At 40.8% G+C, this 9,607-nt stretch overlaps 1 pseudogene; it reads left to right on the top strand.

The window, feature by feature from the left end:
* Positions 1–293: 293 nt before the first annotated feature.
* Positions 294–1,099, top strand: LOC116760765 (annotated as a pseudogene).
* The last annotated feature ends 8,508 nt before the right edge of the window (positions 1,100–9,607 follow it).

Here is a 9,607-nt window from a genome sequence, read left to right as displayed (position 1 = left end):
CCGCACATGGGATCTTCCCGGACCGGGGCTCAAACCCGTGTCCCCTGCTTTGGCAGTGAATTCTTAACCACTGCGCCACCAGGAAGTCCCTATACATTTACTTTTGCAAGACTCTTTCAGACAGACACAAATATATGGCTGTCGACAGAGTGGAGAGAGTCAGGAGGCTGCGTCTGGCTCCAGCTGTCATAGCCATTGCAGTAGGTTGAGCTCCATAGAGACAGTTCCCCGGGCAAGGGAGAGCCAGATGGGCACTGGGCCCCCTGTGCCTCACTGCAGAAAAATAATTAAACATGGGGAAAGGAGATCCTAAGAAGCCGAGAAGCAAAATGTCATCCTGTGCATTCTTTGTGCAAACTTGCCGAGAGGAGCACAAGAAGAAGCATCCAGATGCTTCAGTCAGCTTCTCAGTGTTTTCTAAGAAGTGTTCGGAGAGGTGGAAGACCATGTCCGCTAAAGAGAGAGGAAAATTCAAAGACATGTCAAAGGCTGACAAGGCCCGTTATGAAAGAGAAATGAAAACGTATATCCCTCCTAAAGGGGAAACAAAAAAAGTCCAAGGATCCCAATGCACCCAAGAGGCCTCCTTCGGCCTTTGTCTTGTTTTGTTCTGAGTATCGTCCAAAAATCAAAGGAGGACATCCTGACCTATCCATTGGTGATGCTGCAAAGAAACTGGGAGAGATGTGGAATACGCTGCTGCAGGTGACAAGCAGCCTTATCAGTAGAAGGCTGTTAGGCTGAAGGAAAAGTACCAAAAGGATATCGCTGCACACAGAGCGATATATCCCTGCGTACATACCGATATGCAGGGAAGCCTGATGCAGCAAAAGAGGGAGTCGTCAAGGCTGAAAAAAGCAAGAGAACAAGGAAGAGGAGGAAGATGAGGAAGACGAAGAGGATGAAGAAGAAGAAGAAGATGATGTCGATGAATAAGTCGGTTCTAGCGCAGTTTTTTTTTTTCTTGTCTATAAAGCATTTAACCCCCCTGTACACAACTCACTCCATTTAAAGAAAAATATTGAAATGTAAGACTGTGTAAGATTTGTTTTTAAACTGTACAGTGTCTTTTTTTGTATAGTTAACGCGTTACCGAATGTGTCTTTAGATAGCCCTGTCCTGGTGGTATTTTCAATAGCCACTAACCTTGCCTGGTACGGTACGGGGATTGTAAATTGGCATGGAAATTGAAGGCAGGTTCTCGTTGGTGCACAGCACAAATTAGTTATATACGGGGATGGTAGTCTTTTGCTCTTGCCCATTTTGGATCAGACTAGTCATTACAATGTTTATCTTTCATACAGTTGGCTGATAAAAACCTTTTGTCTAGACACCCTGCATACTGGTGATGAGGGTAATAAGAGTTGAACTGAGACAGTTTTCATCCATAACTGAAACTCAGATCTTGATCGGTTGATATCAGATTTCACATAGCCCAGTTACATTTACAAAGTGAAGGGTAACCAGTCTACTCACAGGACTGGATTATTAGAATCAAACGTTTGAAAGTTTGTCCTTGAAGGACTAATAGAAAAGTATGTTCTAATCTTTACATGAGGACTCTACATTCTTGAACTCTCATTACCATGGAATGGCAGCTATATTTGCAGTTCCCACGTTAGAGACCTGAGAAGGTATCCCCAAAAGCATGAGCTTAAAATACAAGACTAACATATTAAATTTTTTTGTTGACATTAGTCCCAGCAAAGGCTCTGGAAAAAAAGTGCTGGCTATAAATGTCTTCTCCTATTTATCTAAATATGGATTGTTTAGGAAACTTGAGACCCTCCACTAAAGGTACTTTTAATTAATTGGGCCAACTTTTAAAATGGTATACCGCATTTTAAATCAGGTATATTTTCCTATATTATGGTCTGCCCCTTTATAAATCAAATAGACATGAGGGAAGAAGACACTTAAGCTTTTGTGATCTCAGTATGAATTATCTGATTTATTTGGATTTGAATTTTCTTTACAAAGCTCAGGCTCATTCATTAGAGTCATATGTTTGTCTGCTTAGCAGTTTAGGGAACACTTTGGCAATTTTGTGGTTTTTGAGATTATCATTCTCTTAAAGTGCCAGTGTTTTAAAATAGCGTTCTTGTAATTTTACATGCTTTTGTGATGGAGTGATGTGTTGTTATATAATGTGGACTTGGATTCTTTCCATTTGCATTTGTTTATGTAATTTCAGGAGGAATACTGAACATCTGAGTCCTGGATGATGCTAATAAACTAGTAACTGTAGAGGTTTTAAAAATATGTACGGTTGTCTCTTCTTTTGAGATGTCATCAGTCATGTTCAATCCATTGTTAGTTCTTTAGGGGATGCAAAGTGGTGATATTTTAATTCTATCATTTCTTCTTTATATATTAGCTGGAATATTTCTACAAAGAGAAGCTTCTCCTTACCTGTTTGGTTATCCCTATTTATAGTTCCCTTAGAAAGGCAGGATAAGTACTTGAACCAGTTTCAACGTAAGAATTGGTTCTTGGCATGGAAAATGCAAATTGAATCTGACATGGATCCTGCCCTCAAGGAGCTTCCCATTTGGTAGGGGGATAAGAAATGTGGACAGAAGCGATGAGAGAATCCAAGAGGTGCAAAGGATTCTGAGTATGCCCAGAGGACCATCGTTCCTGAGAGACAGAGCTGCCTGGGACTCAGTGCTTCTGGTTACTGGACATCAGGGGGGCCTAGTAAAAGTGTTCACATTTCAGTTGAGCCTCCAAAGATGGGGTGGCAGGGATCTCCCCTTCTTCTAAGCCTGGGCTTATGGTGTTCCAGAAATGAGATAACTTTTTATTCTTCCTTGCAGTCCGGTGTGGCCGTATGACAAAGTTCTGGCTTATAGGCTGTTATGAGAAAAAGTAACTTGTGTGATTTCCACATTGTACCCTTAAAGAGAGGTGAGGCCTTTCCCTTCCCCCTCCCCCATTCTACTGCTCGCAAAGTAGATGTTGTGGTACCCCATCTTGGAACACGAGGACCAGGAAGCATCATAGACGTGGCAGAGCAACAACGTAGAAGGAAGCTCCTGGGTTTCTGGTTGACCTTCTATGAGCCACTGTACCAGCCCTGGATGCTACCCAACTATGACAAGAACAAGGAATAAACCTCTTCCCCGATGGGGTGGCCGTGGTGATGGGAGTGCCACCAGGGTCTCCCTTGAAGCATCTAGTATCTGCTGGTGCTAGGACATGGTGGGAAAAGGAATCCAATTCAAAGAATGTAGGGGAAGGAGAAAGTGTAAGGCAAGGTAAATGTTTTCACATTGAGGAAGAGGAGAGAGCTATTAAAATATCCCAAAGTCTCTTAAGGGTAGGGTTATAGGTATTTTTGAAAAGCATTGACGCTCCCTTTTCAATCCTGAAGTTTACTCAATGTGAGAATCAGGCTAAAGGTGTTCGTTACATTGATGGTCACACGGCCAAAGGCATTATTCGCACACCTTTAAAAAGTGAAGTGTGGGCTTCCCTGGTGGCGCAGTGGTTGGGAGTCCGCCTGCCGATGCAGGGGACACGGGTTCGTGCCCCGGTCCGGGAAGATCCCACATGCCGCGGAGCGTCTGGGCCCTTGAGCCATGGCCGCTGAGCCTGCGCGTCTGGAGCCTGTGCTCCGCAACGGGAGAGGCCACAACAGTGAGAGGCCCATGTACCTCATAAAAAAAAAAAAAAAAAAGTGAAGTGTTTTTTCAATATTTTGTATACTCAGAAATTATCTGATAGACGCTTTAGCATTCTTTTATTCACATTTAGATTTGAAATTCACATGGAATTGGGTTTTGTGTGTGGTATGAGGTAAGGACAAATTCAAATGTTTTAAAAATCATCCTTTTTCTTATTGCGCTACAGTGATAACTTTGTCATAAGTCAAAGGCATTTGGGAGTATCTGCTAAAATTGAACAGACATATTCCCTCTGATCCATTAAGTCCACTCCTAGATGTATATCTAACAGAAATGCATTCATACGTGCGTGAAAAGAGAGATTTGAGAATGTTTATAGCAGCACTACTCAGCCCAATAGACAACAATATTGTATTGTAATCATCAAACTTGCTAAGAGACCAGAACTTTATGGGTCTTAAGGATCGTCATCTATGGGATAGAGATGCTAATTATCCTACAGTGGCAATCATATTACAGTATATAAATGGATCAAATTAACATGATATACACCCCGAATTTGTGCAATGGTATATGTCAGATATATTTCAATCTTAAAAAAGGTAATTGCCCCCCAAAATAGCCCTAAAATGAAAACAATCAAAATGTCTATCAGCAGTAGAATAGATAAAGGAATCATGGTATATTCATGCAAGAAAATAGCATTCAGCCATGAAAACAAGTGAGCTAAACTATATACAATAACTTTGATGAATCTCAGAAACATGTTATTGAGTGAAAGAAATCAAAAGTAAAATAATATAAACGATCTCATTCTATGTATATAACATTTAAAAATGGGCAAAACGAATCTATGGTGTTAGAAGGTTATCTCTGGGGAGGAGAGTAGAGTTAGTAACTGGGGGGGACCCGCAGAGGGTTTCTGAGGTACTATTAATGTTCTATTTCTTAACTTGTGTGGTGGTCACCTTGTAGTAATTATTTGAACTGTACATTCATAATGTTTGCATTTTTTGTATGTGTATTATATATCAATCTAAGAGTTATTTTAAAAAATAAGTTGGAGGACTTCCCTGGTGCCACAGTGGTTAAGAATCTGCCTTCCAATGCAGGGAACAGGGGTTCGAGCCCTGGTCCGGGAAGATCCCACATGCCGCGGAGCCCGTGCACCACAACTACTGAGCCTGCGCTCTAGAGCCCGCGAACCACAGCTACTGAAGCCCGCACGTCTAGAGCCTGTGCTCCACAACAAGAGAAGCCACCGCAATGAGAAGCCCACGCACTGCAGCGAAGAGTAGCCCCCGCTCGCCACAGCTAGAGAAAGCCCGAGCGCAGCAACGAAGACCCAACGCAGCCAAAAATAAAAATAAATAAATAAATAAATTTATTTTTAAAAAAAGGGAAGAGGTTGGTTGCTATGTTATATTCTAAAGGAAGGAAGACTGAAAGAGAGGCATGACAGAGTTAGGACAGAGCCTATGTGGAGGTGGTATTCTTTTGGTTTCAAAGTATCAATAGCTGTTACATTTCTCCAGTGAAACACCAAAACATAAGATATTTGATATATGTGCAAAGCAATGTTTGATATTTGATACAAATTGGTAGATGGAAGAGGAAGATAAAACTAGTAGTTAGATTTCAGCAAATCTCAAATACCATTGACCATTATTTTAATAAATCATTTATAGGGGAAAATGCTGCTAATTAAATGTGAAACCATACCTTAACAATAGTTCTGGGTGACACATGAATTGGTCATATCAGCTTCTTATTGCTTTGAGATTTCTTTGACTTATTCCAAAAGATTTGGTTATTTTTCCTCCCTTTATTTGCCTTATTTGCTTGGTGGTATTATGATTGACATTGCTTTTGCATATATGTATGTCAGGTACAAAATGGAACACAACTTCATCTTGTTGTGGCCCTCTTCCTTTCTTCGGCCCTGTAAAGCTCTTGGTTGGTCTTTACAGGAGAATTAGAATTTTGGTCATTCCTCCAAAGTGAAATGTTTGCTTTATTACTACCAATGTGTCCCTGTTGCTGTGTTTCTCTGCCTTTCTGTGACTACAATAACCTTTCATTTCAATGAGCAGTCTTTTTTTTTTTTTTGCGGTACGTGGGCCTCTCGTTGGTGTGGCCTCTCCCGTCGCGGAGCACAGGCTCCGGACGCGCAGGCTCAGCGGCCATGGCTCACGGGCCCAGCCGCTCCGCGGCATGTGGGATCTTCCCGGACCGGGGCACGAACCCACGTCCCCTGCATCGGCAGGCGGACTCTCAACCACTGCGCCACCAGGGAAGCCCCCTCAATGAGCAGTCTTTTAAAAGACATCTTAAACATCAGCTAAGCTCATCTGCAGTGATGCCAATAGAATAGCTATGGCCAAGTTCACACATGTGAAGCAGTGACACAGCTGCTGCCTGGCCGACAGTGACTATAAGAGGATTCTCGATTTCAGAGATGTTAAAATGTGAAAAAAAATGTGCATCTTAGAACTGATGAATCAGTGTGTTGAAGGAAAAGGCAGAGTCAGAAAATTACTATTTACAGAATTAGAGGAAGTCTTACATACTTGCATAATGTGGGCTGAAAATAAGAAGTGATGTATTTCAAGGACCTAGAAGAAAATCAGGGAAAAGGTTAAAAGAAAATAACATAGTTTGCCTAAAATAAATGTACTATGTTTGGTGGAGGCTGGTATTCATTAACTTGATGTAGAAAAGCATGGCTGATCTCCCTCTCTCCTTGGGAGGCAAGGTGATATGATAACTTAGAGCACTGGAGTGCTGATAAATGTTTAGCAACTGGTTTTCTAGAAAAATGTGCATATATAGGTTTATTATAAATTTTACTTATATAAGATATGTAGCACACAGTTTAAAAATATTATTAAATATATTACTCTTTGTTGTAAATTACCATATAGCCAACTGATTCCCACAAAACACTTTTGTTGATTTCTCCCTAACTCTGTATCCATAGCCAACCTACGGTTGCAGTTGACAAACGAGTACAGTTTTGACATGAACGTTGGTTGGTACTTTTGTTTACATTAATGAATAAGAGCAAAGTGAACAGCAAAGACATATGTTGGAACTTCACTGGTTTGTCAATGACATGAGTGATTTCCTTGCTGAATCAGATAACAGTCTTCTAATACTGAAAGAATCTTCCCTCAGTGTTCTCGTGTTATGAAGAATGTAACAGCTATAGACACAACACACTTTCAAGTTTAGTCTACATTTCGAACATTTTCCCACCTTCTTAAGGCTAGACAATCAGTAAAATGATAATTGAAGCCCTGAATTGTAATATGTGCCAATTGCTATGTTGTAAATATTCCCAGTGTGGTCAATTTCAAGTTATCAAAGTGATCTTACTGAATATGGAGTTAGGAAGAGATGTGAAGTAAAACAATATTATTTAGTATTTCCACCCTGTAGCTCTAAGAGATGTAAAGAATCTTAAGAGTGTAGACACTAATCAAAAGTAATGATTATAACTAGGAAGTAATTAATTTTGAATATTTATTCTCTTGTTTTAAATATAATTTATTTATTGTAAGTTTGAATCACTTAATTTTTTTTTTTTTTTTGTGGTACGCGGGCCTCTCACTGTCATGGCCTCTCCTGTTGCGGAGCACAGGCTCCGGGCACGCAGGCTCAGCGGCCGTGGCTCACAGGCCCAGCTGCTCCGCGGCATGTGGGATCTTCCCGGACCAGGGCACGAACCCGTGTCCCCTGCATCGGCAGGCGGACTCTCAACCACTGCGCCACCAGGGAAGCCCTGCATCACTTAATTTTTAATAATGGCTGTGCTTAACAAATGCTCATAAAATTCCTGAAGCTTTGACTATCAGCTCTTCCAAGGCTGTATGTGTCAGCTCCGGCACATCTCTGCTTTGGAGTCAGACAAAGTCAGGTTTTTATTTAACCTTACTGGTTCCTCGTTCTTCAACCATGGGCAATATATCTAGCCTCTTCAAGCCTGGTTATTTCTACAGCAGGGCTAATAATACCACCATCATAGAGTTGAGTGAGGACAGAATGAGATCAAGTTTGTGAAGTGCCAAAATCAACACAAAATAGGAGAACAATACTAATTTTTTTTCAGTTAATGCACTTGGCTAGTCAGGAGGTATACTGATATTTTTAAATTGAAGGATAATTGATCTATAACACTATGTTAGTTCCAGGTACACAACATAGTGATTCAGTATTTCTATACATTACAAAATGATCACTGCACAAATATTAATTTTTTCCTCTTTCTCTGGTCTTTCTCTCGTCTGATCTATCCTGAACACTGCTTGTTAAAATTATCTTCCTGAAACAGAGATCCTTGCTATGTCATCTCTCTGACTTATAGTGGTATTAATCACAAACTTCAATTTGCTATCAAAGTCTACATCTTACCAATCTCATTTTTTCATTACTCCTTAGGTTGTCTGTGCCCCAGATACAAATCTGCTGACATTTCCCACAGACTCCTTAGGGATCCCACCTCTACACCTTTGTTCCCAACACTCCTTCCTGTTGAGACCTTAGTATTATCTGTGTCACCCTCCCCTCTCCCCGTCAGAACACACCTCCATAAGGCTGCCTTTGTTAGCCCCATCTCACGATGATATCTAACCTGAGTACTCAGTGCTGGGGATGTGCCGGGAACTGTACAAAATTTCTATATGCATTATCCCCTTTAGTTAGTCCAATTTAGAGATGAGGAAACGGAGGCACACTGAGAGTAAATCGTTTTCCCAAGGTCATACACCTAGTGAATGGTAGAGCTCAGATTGCAACTTGGGTGGTCTGACTCCAGAACGTGGGCTCTTGGATATCACGTTCTACTTAACTGCTTGAATAATTACCTTTTAAAATAAATTACATCTGTTTGTTTAATAGTACTGTATCATATGTACTGTTATATATCACGTTCTTGGCCTTTTTCATGCCTAGGTTTATATGTTTTATTTAAGTACCATCTTCTTGAGGGCAGAGTTATTCATTTCTCAAACCTTTATAAAGTGGTCTCCCTATGTATCAGGTGCTTTATTGGACACTGGGGATATAAGACCTGTCCTTGGTTAAAGACATGAAAAAACATCTTTATAGCAGAATACTATGTAGCTATAACAAAAAATGAGGAGGCTCTTTATGTAAAGACATTGGAAGTGTTCCAAGATATACTGTTAAGTATAAAAGCAAGGGGCAGAGCATTTTGTACACTATGCCGAATTTTGTGTAAAATAGGAGGGGGGTTAAAACTTCTTCTGTGTATTTTTACCTGTTAAAATAATGGACTAGTTCTTATCAATATGAAGTTCATGGTTCAGACACCATACTATAACAATGCTATAGTTGATGTACAATGGAACATTGACCATCAAAAATATATATTCTGAAATCTTCAAAAACTATAAAATAATGAAGACCACGGTGGCAGTGAGGTGTTTAATGAAGTCTGTTTAATGAAGTCTCATGCTCCCCTTGCAGGATATAGAGTTACTGCTGAGAAGTGGCTTCTAGCAAAGGACTTTGTTTCCAGCATTCCTTGCCTGTGGGACCATGTGATTAAATTCTGGCCAATGGAATGTGGGCAGAAGTGATGTAACCATAAGACTTCCTGTGGGTATTGACATCCAGGAGGAAGTTCCTGAATGACTGTGTACAGCAAAGCTACTTTACTCCCCTTCCCCCCTGCCACCCATGACCCATCGGGCTGCATATGAGAAATGAAATTCTATTGTGTTTAGCCAGTGAGATTACAGTGTATATGTTATTGCAGTTTGTATCAATTTCATTAAGACACCACTTTAGTATAAAATTTTCCTCTCAAAGTATAACTGAAAAAAAAATTTTTTTTTTCTTTTTTTATGCTGTACGCGGGCCTCTCACTGTTGTGGCCTCTCCCGTTGCGGAGCACAGGCTCCGGACGTGCAGGCTCAGCGGCCATGGCTCACGGGCCCAGCCGCTCCGCGGCA

The sequence above is a fragment of the Phocoena sinus genome, chromosome 10 (genome assembly GCF_008692025.1).
Source record: "Phocoena sinus isolate mPhoSin1 chromosome 10, mPhoSin1.pri, whole genome shotgun sequence".
Lineage (NCBI taxonomy): Eukaryota > Metazoa > Chordata > Mammalia > Artiodactyla > Phocoenidae > Phocoena > Phocoena sinus.
The sequence above is the reverse complement of the archived record's forward strand: the minus strand, read 5'-3'. Positions and strand labels throughout refer to the sequence as shown.